Source organism: Spermophilus citellus (assembly GCF_964194105.1).
Source record: "Spermophilus citellus genome assembly, chromosome: 8".
NCBI classification, from domain to species: Eukaryota; Metazoa; Chordata; class Mammalia; order Rodentia; family Sciuridae; genus Spermophilus; species Spermophilus citellus.
This window is the reverse complement of record NC_138189.1, coordinates 93233775-93247005: the sequence shown is the minus strand read 5'-3', so window position 1 is coordinate 93247005 and position 13231 is coordinate 93233775. Positions and strand designations below refer to the sequence as shown.

The window sequence follows — 13231 nt, the reverse complement described above, 5'->3', positions numbered from 1 at the left end:
CCATAGAGAAGCAGGAATAGGTAAGCACTGACAAGCATTGACTGCATTTGGCAATAAGCATGCATAACTTTACAGACACATGTCAGTAAAATAAAAGTGTGAAGAAACTCAGAAGCTAATGAGTTGAGAAACGAATGAGAAGTGAAGCAGTACAGATGGGGAACATAGACTATTTCAAGAGGTGGGACTACAAGTGCTGATGTGGAAAAGTGTTCATGCTGCATCGTGGAGTTCTTTCCACTTGGCCATGGTGGAATGTCCATTGCATTACTGTGCTTTTACAATAAAAAATTCCTAAATTTCATGAGGACAGGACTTTCCTCACTGTTATATTCATATCACCTAGAACAATTCCTGGGTCATAATAGGACATCTATAAATACTAAATGAATGATTGAGAGTCTGTGTGTTGCTAGAGAAAGAAAAATATGTAAGGAGGTATATCAGGCTGTTAAATGTGATTGTTTCCAGGGAGATATTAATTCTAGGAGAGACATTTTTACTTTGTTTTATGAATTTATACATAAATTAAACTTAGATGATGATTGAGTTCCAAAAAATTTAGCTTATATTCTACTCAGATTAATATGAGACTAATTTTATCAAGGCAATGAATTAAAGTAAAAAAGACTTAAATCTAAATGCCAATTGAATGGGAACACTCATTCATCTCATCAAGGAATGTTATTCCTGGTATTGACATCTTCTCAGGAGACTCCCTTTAGACCACAAGAAAGGGATGACATGAGCTGAATAAATTATTTAATTATTCCCTCAAAGCCAGAGAAAATGTTCCTTATTCTGAACAAGAAAATGAAGATAACTTGTCAACTTCAAAATTCTGTCTTTGGATAAGTTTTCCTCCTCATCAGAACCTGTTGTTTGTCCTTCCAAATGTCCTTCTCATCCACAATATGCTAACATTTATGATATCAAAGCCTTATCTACACTGATTACAGTTTTCCTGGTCTCCATGGAAACTTGGCTGCAAATCACATGTTAAGTGGTTCCTTTCTGGAAGTAGTTTCCATCCCAAATTAAGTTTCTTTCCCACTAGAGGGTCTTCTCTCTGATTCTTCTCTTCCATATTCTTTTCCTTTCCCCCCCCCTCCCTCCCTTTCTTCCTTTTTTCCCTTCATACTTTCCTCCTTCTCCTCCTCCTTCTTTTCTCTCTCCCCCTTCCTCCCTTCCTTACTTCCAGAATTGTTTTTCAAAGACCCATTATTCAAAAAATAAGATTTAATATATAATTTACAAACTACCAGACTACCTACCATCTGTCAAAATGAATATTTGCTTATGTAATTAATGGATTCTTCATTTGTAAAATTACATACAGAATAAAATTTAAGAAGCAACTTTGCAGATGCATATAAAATTATTTCATTATGGAGATTATTTTAAGAATACACATATTCCATAAAACAAAGTATATCCATATTGACAATATAAAGTTTATATTCTTTTGCCATTGTCAATATAATTGCAGAATACTTATAAGTTTTAATATATTTTATTCTAATTAGAAAATTCACTTAAAGGTGTAAACCAGGGAGATACTTAAATATTAAACCATGCATGATGCTACCAACTTTGACCTAGAAACAGGCTGTGTTAAGGAAAATATCCTTAACTAACATTCTACTAGTAAGTTGCTTAGGAACTAGCTACATTGTCGAGGCTAGCTTTGAACTTGTGATCCTCCTGCATCAGTCTCCTGAGCCACTGGAATTAGAGGCATGTACCAGTGTACTCAACTTGGAATTTTCAAAGTAAGATCTAGATGTCCTAACAAAAATTTAAAATCCTTTCAATTATTTTAAAATTATAATCTCTCACTTTCTTTTATATATATTGGTTCATCAAGATTTAGTTATTCCTCTAGAGATGGGACTGCTATATACAAGAAATTCAACACTTTCTTTGTATTTCTGACTTTGAAAAAAGAAAAATTATGAGGAGTTTGACACTTATCATCACCAGGTGTCTTCTTTAGAAATTAGCTCAAAAAAAGTTCTATTTTTTTAAGCAAAATTATTTCCTCTTAGACATGACTAGGAAGTATCTGTCAAGCAATTGAGTATCTTTGCACCTGAAATTATGCACACAATGAGAAAGTATTTCACATCAGACTCATGTGGAACTTATCAGTGTCTCAGCTATAAGCCCTGTGAAAACAAACTGAAATTCAAGACAACTTACTTAATACAGAAAATGAAGCAATCCCCAGACAAAAAACACAAATTCAATTTGATAAAAACCACATTTATTAAGTACCCACACATGCCAGCTCTGTACTGTGACTGGGGAAAGGCCTAAAGGACAGTGAGATAGTATGACAAATAATTCTGTGGGAAATGTTGTGATTTATTAAGTATCACAAGTAGAGAATAATTTTTATGACTTAGAGAAAGCTGATAATGTATTTGTTTATTTCTTATGACAGTTGGGCTTATTATACTCTCATTTATTATTTTTAAAGGATGTTTATAATTGTATGCTATAAAGAAGTTTCAGCTAAAGAGAAAGAAATTATTGAATGAGTAAAACTGCATAATTGGTATGATCAGATTCTTTTTTTTTTTTTTTAAAGAGAGAGTGAGAGAGAGGAGAGAGGAGAGAGAGAATTTTTAATATTTATTTTTTAGTTCTCATCAGACACAACATCTTTGTTGGTATGTGGTGCTGAGGATCGAACCCGGGCCGCACGCATGCCAGGCGAGCGCGCTACCGCTTGAGCCACATCCCCAGCCCCTGATCAGATTCTTAAAGCTAGTGAAATTCATATATGATATAGACACTGATTAACAGGTATTCAGTATTTAAAAAAATAAATTCATGAACTTTAATCTATCTGTGACTTTGCCCTTACATTATTGTATTTTCTAAATTCTAACAGTGATGACTACTCTCATTTATTATTTTTAAAGGATGTTTATAATTGTATGCTACAAAGAAGTTTCAGCTAAAGAGAAAGAAATTATTGAATGAGTAAAACTTCATAATTGGTATGATCAGATTCTTAAGGCTAGTGAAATTCATATAGGTATCCTATTAGAAATATGATATAGACACTGATTAACAGGTATTAAGTATTTAAAAAATAAATGCATGAACTTTAATCTATCTGTGACTTTGCCCTTACATTATTGTATTTTCTAAATTCTAAGAGTGATGACTACTGACTCTGTCTTGAATGCCAATATTGAGCTATTTTGAATAGCTTAGGATTTATTAATAAAATGACAGTATTATTATGTGACTAGTGCTGGCAGGTAAGGATATAAAATTGATATTTTATATTCTGAAGTGTTGAACTTTGTGAATAGCTTTATTTAATAGAAAATTAGCAAGTTAAGTATATTTATTACCCTAATATTTATTATAAGTCATATTTCCTCCCTTATCACATGTACAGTAGCATGCATAAATTTCATATAGTAATTCTTTTCATTTAGCATTCTCTATTATGTAGAAAAGTACTCAAGAGTATTTGCTATATTGTTCTCTGGACTGGAAATATTTATATTGATGATAATAATTTTCAAAACCAAAAAGAAAAATAGGAAAACAAACACATTCTGAATATTTCTAATAGATGAAACCTACTGTCTGGAAACACACCCCTGGGGTGAACTGCTCCCACTTGCTCACTATCTGAACATCTTTATCACAATTTCCTGTACCTCTGTTGCTGTAGTTAAAGAGCATCCTTTTCTTAGTCATCGCTGAGCATGAAGAGCCCATGGTCAGCATTTTCTCTCTAACAGTGATCATATATTTTTCCTCTGGGAATGATATTCCCAAAGTACTAGAAAAATGAAAAGGAATCACTGAGCAGGTAGATCATTTCCCTTTACGGGGAGATCACGGCTTGCAGGGTGGAAAGAGCACTAACTGGAAAGATCCATGTTGGTTTTCTCACAGGTTCTCTGGCAGTTCTGTTTTGTCTTTTGCAATAAGTTTGTCCCTGCACTACGGGTTGGGTCCACAGCCCAGCATGTCCTTGGAGGTAACCATTCATTTTCTGGGTGCGTGTGGGAAAGGAAATATATCTGTTAAAAGTCAGGTCAGTGGAGGGATTGGTAGAGGCTGCACTCTGGATACTGTGCCTTGACATTATAGGAATTTTTTTCAGCACGTATTCTGTTAAGAAAAGCCACCAACATTAAGAATCAAAATTCTTGGATTTTGAATTCTGTTCCTATGTAACCTTGAGCAAGTCAATCTGAAGTGCAGTCTCTTCATTTGTAAAGACTATATTCATAAAGAAAAGAAGATATCAATAATAGTGTTATATCAACTCCACAGTATTATTTTGAGGGAGAGGTGTAGGATTAAATAAAATAAAACATAAATTGTACTGTAAACTGTAAAACTTTTTGTAAATGCTAGTTATAATTAATTGTTCCCACATATTCTTTTGCCCTTCTTGTTCATCATCCTTCAATTCCATGTCCTCTTCCCCCTCCTGCTCTACTGTGTGCAAGTGAAGAAACCAAAACCAAACCAAACCAAACCATAATACCATTTTTCGGGTGAGGTGAAACAGTATTTCTTTCTGTCTCCTAGTAGTCAGACTGGAATTACCAAATGACAAACTAAACTAAGGTTTAGTCCACGGAGTTGCTCTTTATTTTTCTTTGACCAATGTGGCAATTTTTTTAAAAATATTTATGAAATATTTATGAAGGACTGTGAAGAAATACTTCACATTCCTCCATAGGGAAATCCAAGTTACTTACCAATTATTCAGGTTTATCTTTTTCAAAACAACAAATATTCAGAATGGAGATGGTTTGTAAAAAGGAGTATAGGTATAGAATCTTTAGGAATATTTATGGTATGCTGACTGACTTACAATTACATATAGACAAAACCCAACTGTTCTATTAGTTGCTTGAGTTAGATTTTCCATTATTAATTTAATATGTACATCTTGATATATTCTGAAAGTAAAGAATTTTTTTTCCAAAATTCTCTTTGGAGTGCTTTAATATCATTAAGTAATGTTTATTTCTCTTTCCAGAAGAAAAGTTTGACGGATAAAACTCAGGTGGGATATTCTACCCATTTTTTTTGCTTGTTCTTTACTCATATTATAAATATGAAAATATTGCAAAAGCACTGCATCTCTGACCTGGGAAACCATACCCATGATTGACCATAGATTTCGTATCATGGGATGCTCCTAAAAGATACCTTTAAGATTCCTTGCAGTAAATATTTCCTTTACAGTGCTGCTTCTAGTGCCTGTTGTCCCTTTGCTTGTACCAACAGGAAACGTGTACCCTTCTGCTATGCCTTGCTTGCCACCTGCTCTTAAGATTTGTATTATAACATTAAAAACATTTGTCACCCCCCCCACCAAGAACTTTTACAATCCTGAAGGGTAAAATGCTGTCTTAGCTGTCTTGCTACTAGGATACAAGACAAAGAGTCTGAAAATCAGTTAGTAATATTTTATAATAGTAATAAAAATGCTCATAAAAGCACAATTAACTAAAAATTATATTCAGGAGCTGTATTAATAAATTTCTTAAATTGTCATATTTAGATGATTTAGAAACACACATTAACAAAATAGATCAATTCATGACAATATAGTTGAAAGGATACTAAGGGAAAAATAAGTGTTTGGACCTGCTAAAGATGAATGTTATTCCCTTTATAACTTACAAGTGTATTATTAGGGTGTCTAATATGATTGATATATGGTTACCAATAACTCTGCAATTCTATTTCACATCCATTTCATTGGGTTTATTTTATTTTGAAATTACTGCCCTGGGAAAAACTTTGGATTAAAGTGACAAATTTATTAAAAAGAATTTCTATGCCTGTTTCCTCATTTGCATAAAATGGGGTTTATAATAGCAACTTTCCCATTGAATCACTGTGAGGACAGAAAGGGGTTAATATATGTGAAGTGTTTAGGATAGTGCCTAGCATGTAAAAACACAGCAATTTCAGAGTTGAGTATTATCATTGGCAGATCTAATACACTTTCTGGCCCATAGGTTGTTGTCTGGTCTTACTTAACAATAGTAAATAAGATTCTGCAAAACACCACCACTTGTCAACTGTTGGTGCAGTACCAAAACAAAAACAAAAACAAAAACAAAACAAAACAAAACAAAAAACCCCCATCATTACCCGAAAAAACAACTCAACTAAATCTCCGTTTCCCAACTATATACCTCTATGAGGCTGATTTTTATTCATATGCTTCAATAGAAACAACAAATAACAATGAGAAATCCAGTTACTTTCAATTAAGATAAATGTTAAAGATACTAGCAAAAAAAAAAAAAAAAGACAAGTAATGCTACTCTTTACTCATTTTTTGTTTTTAAGAATATATATATATATATATATATACACACACACACACACACACATATATATATATAAATTCTAATATATCAGGTAAATAGTTATGATTTTTAAGTGAATACATATTTTTTAAAAATCATTTTAATTTCTATTTGGTTTAAAAAATTATTTTTAAAGACAAAATAACATGCAGATTTTAATACTATTCATGTTAATGGGGAAGACTTCTACGTTTCTTTTTTCAACTTCTAGAGGAGTTTGCTTTCATTTTTTACAAAGAGTTAAAAACAAATAAGCAAAAAAATGACCAGTTCTCAGGTCTGGGTTGCACTGGATCTGAGAGATATGTTGTCCTGGACTAGAGGATAAGATTTAGCCGAGACCAAGGACTCAGCTATAGAAAGAGTTGACTGTGAGGCTGTGAACCCCTAGTAATTAACAGAAATCCTCAAAAGACTACCAGACCATTAGGAATTGAAATCAATTGTATATAATCAGATCTCAAATGAAAACGTAAATCCATGTGACAACAAAGCATTAGAGAAGTAATTTCTTGATGTTTCTGCATAAGCTTCTGCAAAGTGGGAAAATAATACATCACAGGGTTATTCAACAACTATATGTGTTAATATGAAGAAAATGTATGTGTAAACAATAATGCACAAATGGTTATTGTTGATTTTGTTAAAGTAGCCAATGGAGCCCTGGATCTTCAACCAGAGCATAGGATTTTCAGGCCATGCTTCATCATCTGGCCTCTTCTCTTGTCCCTTCGAAACCTAACTTTCCCCATCTGTTTGTGGTAGGACAGACATGCATGATGGTTGTGGGATTTGGGACCTGAAAGTGTGTCAGTTGGGGAGCCAGAGAAATGACAGAAACCCACTGCTATGTCGCATAAATCCACATCTTTGGAAAACTAGTAATGTCTCAAAAATGCAAGGGGAATTTTATGGAGGAGCTGAGGTTCGTGACTGGCCTGGGCATGACAAGGGGAGGAAACTAAAAGATGGATAGATGCAGAAGTGCAACTGAGAAAAGCAAAGAAATGATGAGAGTCAAATAGTTCTGTATGTAACAAAAACCATGCTCTGTAGGATGAGTGTGGCCAAATTGTATTGAGGATTTCTAGAAGGAACTAGAAACCAACTAAGTTTGTAAAGGAAAGCATTTCCTTCTGTGTATTATATGTATTGTATTGTTCCATTCCCCTTCAAATTTTAATAGCAGAAGGGGCAGTTTGAGATTCCTTTGCATATTTGTTGGAGTAGAACCTTATAGCTAACATCTAGTTTATGAGAGAACAAAAACCACCATTCTGCCAAAGATATAGTTTTTCTCCAGGTCAAGATAGTTTCAGTGAGGAGGAAAAGGTTTCCATGGAAATTCATGTCTTCATGAATGTTCAAATATCATAAAATATTCTCTAGGAAAGCACTCAGTTTCTATTAGGTTCAAGTGAACATGCTTAAAACACAACCATAAACATAAATTTTATCAAGAATACTTTCCAATATCCCTGCAGGTTGAGGGTTCTTCATATATTTGCATAAATGAATCTGAAAAACTATTAGTGATACACCTAAAAAAATACACTAGTCAACATCAGGAAACCTCTTCAAAAATTAACAAACTTTCTCTTAGAAAATAAGGATTCTGGAATTAGAGAACTCCCATGGTTGTTTGATTCTAACTTAATGTAAAATGGTAGGTTTATTATCAATTAAAAGATGAAAGTTGTCTCTCCTAAAATGAGAACTTTGTCTAAGAAGAGAAATCATATGTACATTGTCATATTTTAGAATATAAAGGAAGATTTGGAATTTCTAAATAGCAATGTGGCCCAGGAAACCACAAATGTCATATTCATATTCTTGAACAATTTGATCTGGGCCGACAAGCCTTAAAAATCATGAAATAAAGAGCAGAGGCACTTGTAATGTTACACTGCAACATTAAAGCTAGGCCTACTACATGGGATGGCTGCACTGCACAGATACAGTATGGAGCTGGTTAAGTTCACCAGAGAGAGCATGATGTTGTTCGAAATTCTCTGAAACACACACACACACACACACACACACACACACATTTTAAAATAACTGTAAATGTGATACTCACTGGGAAACTGGAGAATAGAAATAAAATTTAGAAGCTTCAGACTTTGGGTCATCTTTGGTTAAAACAAACAATAGAACACAAAGGTATTTTGTGACAAGCCTAGAGAGAAAGGAGGTCTGGGTGACATTAGTGGTCTGCAACTTTCTCAAAATGTGTGGAACATTGCTCATTTCAGTAATAGAAGGAAGGGTACAAAGAACAGGACTGTTAGGAGACTGGGAGTGGGGTGTGTGTTGGTAAAGTAAAAATTCTTTTAATTTGTGCATGTTCTTTTTGTTATTATCTTGGATGATTGCTCCTTTGTTTGTTTACTGAGAAGGGGCAAGAGGCTTTCCGAGTTACTCACCTGAATCTACAAAATTTGTTTAATTTACCAGGGATATAACTTTTAACCAAGAGATTCAGGGCTCCAGACACTACAAAGCTGATTAAACATAATTGTCATGGGGAATTTTGTTCATTTAGACTGTAATGAAGCCAGCAGCTTAACCCATCATTCTAGGAATAATCTCCTCAGCCTTGTGTTAATGAAACTAGCACATAGCCTAGCTTTTCTTCTTAATCGTGAAGCTGCAAGCATGGTGTATCCAGCTTTCTCTTTTGCAAACTACTGAAATAAAGGCTGCACCTGGCAATTTCTAATCCAAATATACGATAAAATTTCATCTTTTAATGTAGCCATTTGCTGACAACCTGGTGCACAACCAACACTGAATGGGACACTTTGATGAAAACTTTAGCAAAAATGGAAAAATACAAGGAATTTTCAAGTAGTCATCAGAATAATTCAAATAACAGCCAATGTGTTTGATGACATGGATGGGGTAGGTATTTCCCCTTTGTGGTCCGTCTCCAATTCATTGACACGGAGGTTTGTCCTACATGAAAGGACATTGAAAAATCCCAGGAAATATTTATATCTCTAATTTCCTAAGGGCCACTGTCACATTAAGTAAAACTTTATACCTTTGTCAAAGAGGTTATGTTGGGAGAACACTGAGTTGAAATCCTTGGTGTGAAATTATAAACCAGCCCAAATCTGATATCATTATTCAATTTTAAATAGTTGTAATTGGTAAGAGTTTGTAATCAATGAGGAAATGTATTTGAACACTTAATTTTTATACTTGAAATGTAAATAGGAAGATGACAAATACTTGAATTGTTTCTTCATGATTAGCTATTGTTCCATGTTTAATTGTGTTGTGGGTAACACAATATTGTCACATCCAGTCTATTGGTATGCTTTTATTTTTTCCAAACATACTAGACATGTTCAGTAGTTATTCATTAGAAGAATGATAGATTCAACTCTGATCAGTCATTGTTATATTCTCACAATTGGGAAATACTAATATTTAGAGTTGTCTTTATAATTTTACTCACATATTAAAGAAGACAAGAAAATACTATTTGGTCATAACTGGCATCAAGGAGTTATAGAATATCATGAGTCAATGTGACATTACTTTAGAAGCTTCCAGCTGGTGAATTTTCGAACACATCAGTTTTGTTTGATTACATGAAAGCAGTTTGCTGTAGTAATATTCATATTCCTTTCCAGTGCCCTACATGGAACAGTGCAACATGTTTTACATTTTAAAAGGTCAAATGACCCATTCGATGGATAATTTTATGTCTGTTTGGCTAAATAAAATTCTATTGGCCCATACTGCTCTAGTATAAGACTGTATAGGTTCAAATTTTAGTTCCAGACTTATTAGCAGTGTGAACTTGACCTCTCTATGCTTTAGATTTCTCATATGTAAATGATAATGGAAGAATTTACTACCTTGAGTTGTTTTGAGAATTAAAAGTTGTAGTATATGTAAAGCACTTGGCATTTTTTTTTGAGTGGTGTATATTTTATTGGAAACTTTAAATAATCTTCAAACAGAACATAATGTCTTCGATCAGGTTCTTGTGTGGCCTACACAGAAAACTGTGGTTTTTAGGATTAAAGGCAAGGAGAGGGCAAATACACTGGATGAGTACTTAAGTTTGGCAAGAGAACCTCTCACGATGAATGCTCTTCAGCCAGTTTATCAGCTTTTGCCGCACATTCTTCAATGGGTCCCACCATATAGAAGGCTTGTTCTGGGAGATGGTCATATTCACCTGTCAAAATCTTCTGGAATCCTTTGATGGTCTCCTTCAGGGGTACCATCTTCTCCCTATGACCCATGAAGACCTCAGTAACGTGGAATGACTGAGACAAGAAATGCTGTATTTTCCATGCACGGGACACAGTCAACTTATCTTCCTTGGAAAATTTGTCCATACCCAGGATGGAAATGATATCCTGGAGGGATTTGTAGTCCTGCAGGATCTTTTGACTTCAGAGGCACCATCATAATGCTCACTGCTAACAATGTTGGGATCCATGATATGAGAGGTGGAGTCTAGAGGATCCACAACTGGGTAGATGCCCAACTCAGCAATCTCACAGGACAGCACAGTGGTAGCATCCAAATGGGCAAAGGTAGTGGCAGGGGCAGGATCAGTCAGGTCATCAGCAGGCACATAGATCCCTTCTTGGTAGTGGTGCTTCTTTCCTGTATAGTACCCATGTCAGTGGCCAGGGTGGGCTGATAGTCTACAGCAGAAGGATTCTGGCCAATAAGGCAGATATCTCTGAACCAGCCTGGGTGAAGCCAAAGATGTTATCAAAAAACAGCAGTACCTCTTGACCTTCTTGGTCTCCAAAGTATTCAGCCACAGTCAGTCCAGTAGCTCTGACCAGGCATGAGCGCCAGGTGGTTCATTCATTTGACCATACACTGGCATTACCTTGGAGGTAGCATCTTTTAAATTGATAACACCAGATTAAATAATTTCATGGTATAAGTCATTGCCTTAAGGGGTCCTCTAAACAACGCCAGCAAATACAGAGTAACCACCATGGGATTTGGCAAAATTGTTAATTAACTCCATGATCAGCACTGTCTTGCCAACTCCAGCGCCACCAAAGAGCCCAATTTTGCCACCCTTGGCATAGGAGCTAGCAGAGCCATAACCTAAATACCAGTCACCAGAATTTCTTGCTCAACACTCATTTCAATGAACTCAGAAGTCTCACCATGAATAGGAGAAAATTGTTTGTTTTTGATTGGACTTCTCTCATCAATACGTTCTGCAATGACATTCATGATTCTGCCCAAGGTCTCAGTACCAACAAGAATTTTGATTGGTGCACCAGAATCTAAGACTTTCTGACCTCTAACCAAGCCTTCTGTGCTATCCATAGCAATAGTTCTTATTGTGCTCTCACCCAAATGCTGGGCCACTTCCAAAACCAGCCTGGTCTCTGCCTTGCACTTCCAGGGCATTTAGGATAAGTGGTAATCCCTCATCAAACTGGACATCCACTACTGCACCAATGATTGCCATGATGCACCAGGTGGCTGGGCCTGCCTTTGTGCTGCATAGTCTCTGGCAGTCTGGACCGCTGCTGGGGTGGCCTGAAGTAAAAGCTGGGCTTGGGGTAATGATGCCGAAGGGCTGAGTCCCTGCAAGGCTCCAGGGGCCAACGCAGCAGCCACATGACCTACAAGACTCAACATGGCAGAGTCCAGGTAGAGACTCAAGCACTTGGCATTTTGTAAGCATTTAATAATTGTTAGCCCTCACCATTAGTAAATATTACCATAGTCTTCAATTCTAAAATAGACATTTTTCATAACTTAATTCAAAATTATTAAGTATTTCATAATCAACTTACATATTCTGGGTGGTTTTATTTAATATGTTGGATTCTGTACTATTAATTGCATTTTATAATCACTAAAATATAAAATGTTCTAGAAGTGATGCATTTATCAAATTTACATATCAAACAATTAAAAGCATCACAAGAAGGAAATAAATGTGAACAGCCATGAGAGTCCCCGTAAGAGAAGCAGCCTCATAAACACAGAACAGAGAAAACGGTGTAGCCTGTGAGAACTAATCCTCAACAGTGATTATGTGAGGGAAGAATTTGGGTAAATGTCAAAGTCACTGGGTACAGAGATCTAGTACCTACCTCAGTAGGCAGAAGGCAAAACAAACAAAAACCAAAAACCAAAAACAAAACAAAAACAACAACAACAACAACAAAAACAGATTAGAAGCACTATTTTTAATTATCATCCTTTAAAATTTCTATCTTGGAATTTTTTTTCTCTCTCTTTTCTTTCCTTTTCCCTTTCCCTTTCCCCTTCCTTCTTTCCTCCCTCTCTCTCCCCTACCCACCTCTTTCTTTCTTTCCAGGGATTGAACCCAGGGGTTCTTAACCACTGAGCATCATCCCAGCCCTATTTATTTTTCACTTTGAGACAGGGTCTTGCTAAGTTGCTTAGGGCCTCACTAAGTTGCTGAGGCTGGCTTTGAATTTTTGAGCCTTCTGCCTCAGCCTCCTGAGCCACTGGGATTACAGGTGTGTCCCATCCTGCCTGGCTGGGAATATTATATTTTTATATTGTATATTATTTGTATATTTAATGCATGATTTAAAAATACACATTTGTTAGGGATAATTGCTAATATTTTCATTCAAAGATGTGATTAAAAATTAGAATTAATTTGAATCAAAACATTTGAATCATAAATATTACTACCAGTTCTAAACTCATTCACCAGTTTTTGCTTATAATTCAATTTCCATTCATGGAGAGAATGAACACAATATTTGTGCCACCATAATAGCATTTTAAACAATATGAAAATTTGTATTTTAGGTTAATAAATATGTAACCTGGTATGTATGTATTTATCTTGAGCTGGCTACTCAGCA

The 13231-nt window shown here is 35.2% G+C and overlaps 1 protein-coding gene and 2 pseudogenes across 4 annotated transcripts in view; all 3 read right to left on the bottom strand.

Moving 5' to 3' along the window:
* The window catches only part of LOC308654260 (cytochrome b-c1 complex subunit Rieske, mitochondrial-like), a 28256-nt pseudogene extending 24530 nt beyond the window's left edge, over positions 1-3726 (bottom strand). Inside the window, exon 1 of the transcript in view lies at positions 3687-3726. The product of the transcript in view is annotated as a cytochrome b-c1 complex subunit Rieske, mitochondrial-like (transcript). The remainder of the gene's footprint in view (positions 1-3686) is intronic.
* Positions 1-13231, bottom strand: part of ARSJ (arylsulfatase family member J) — a 102457-nt gene that overhangs the window by 27976 nt on the left and 61250 nt on the right. The gene's annotated exons all lie outside the window — the stretch shown is intronic.
* Positions 10327-12020, bottom strand: LOC308654244 (ATP synthase subunit beta, mitochondrial-like; annotated as a pseudogene). The gene has a single exon. The product of its transcript is annotated as an ATP synthase subunit beta, mitochondrial-like (transcript).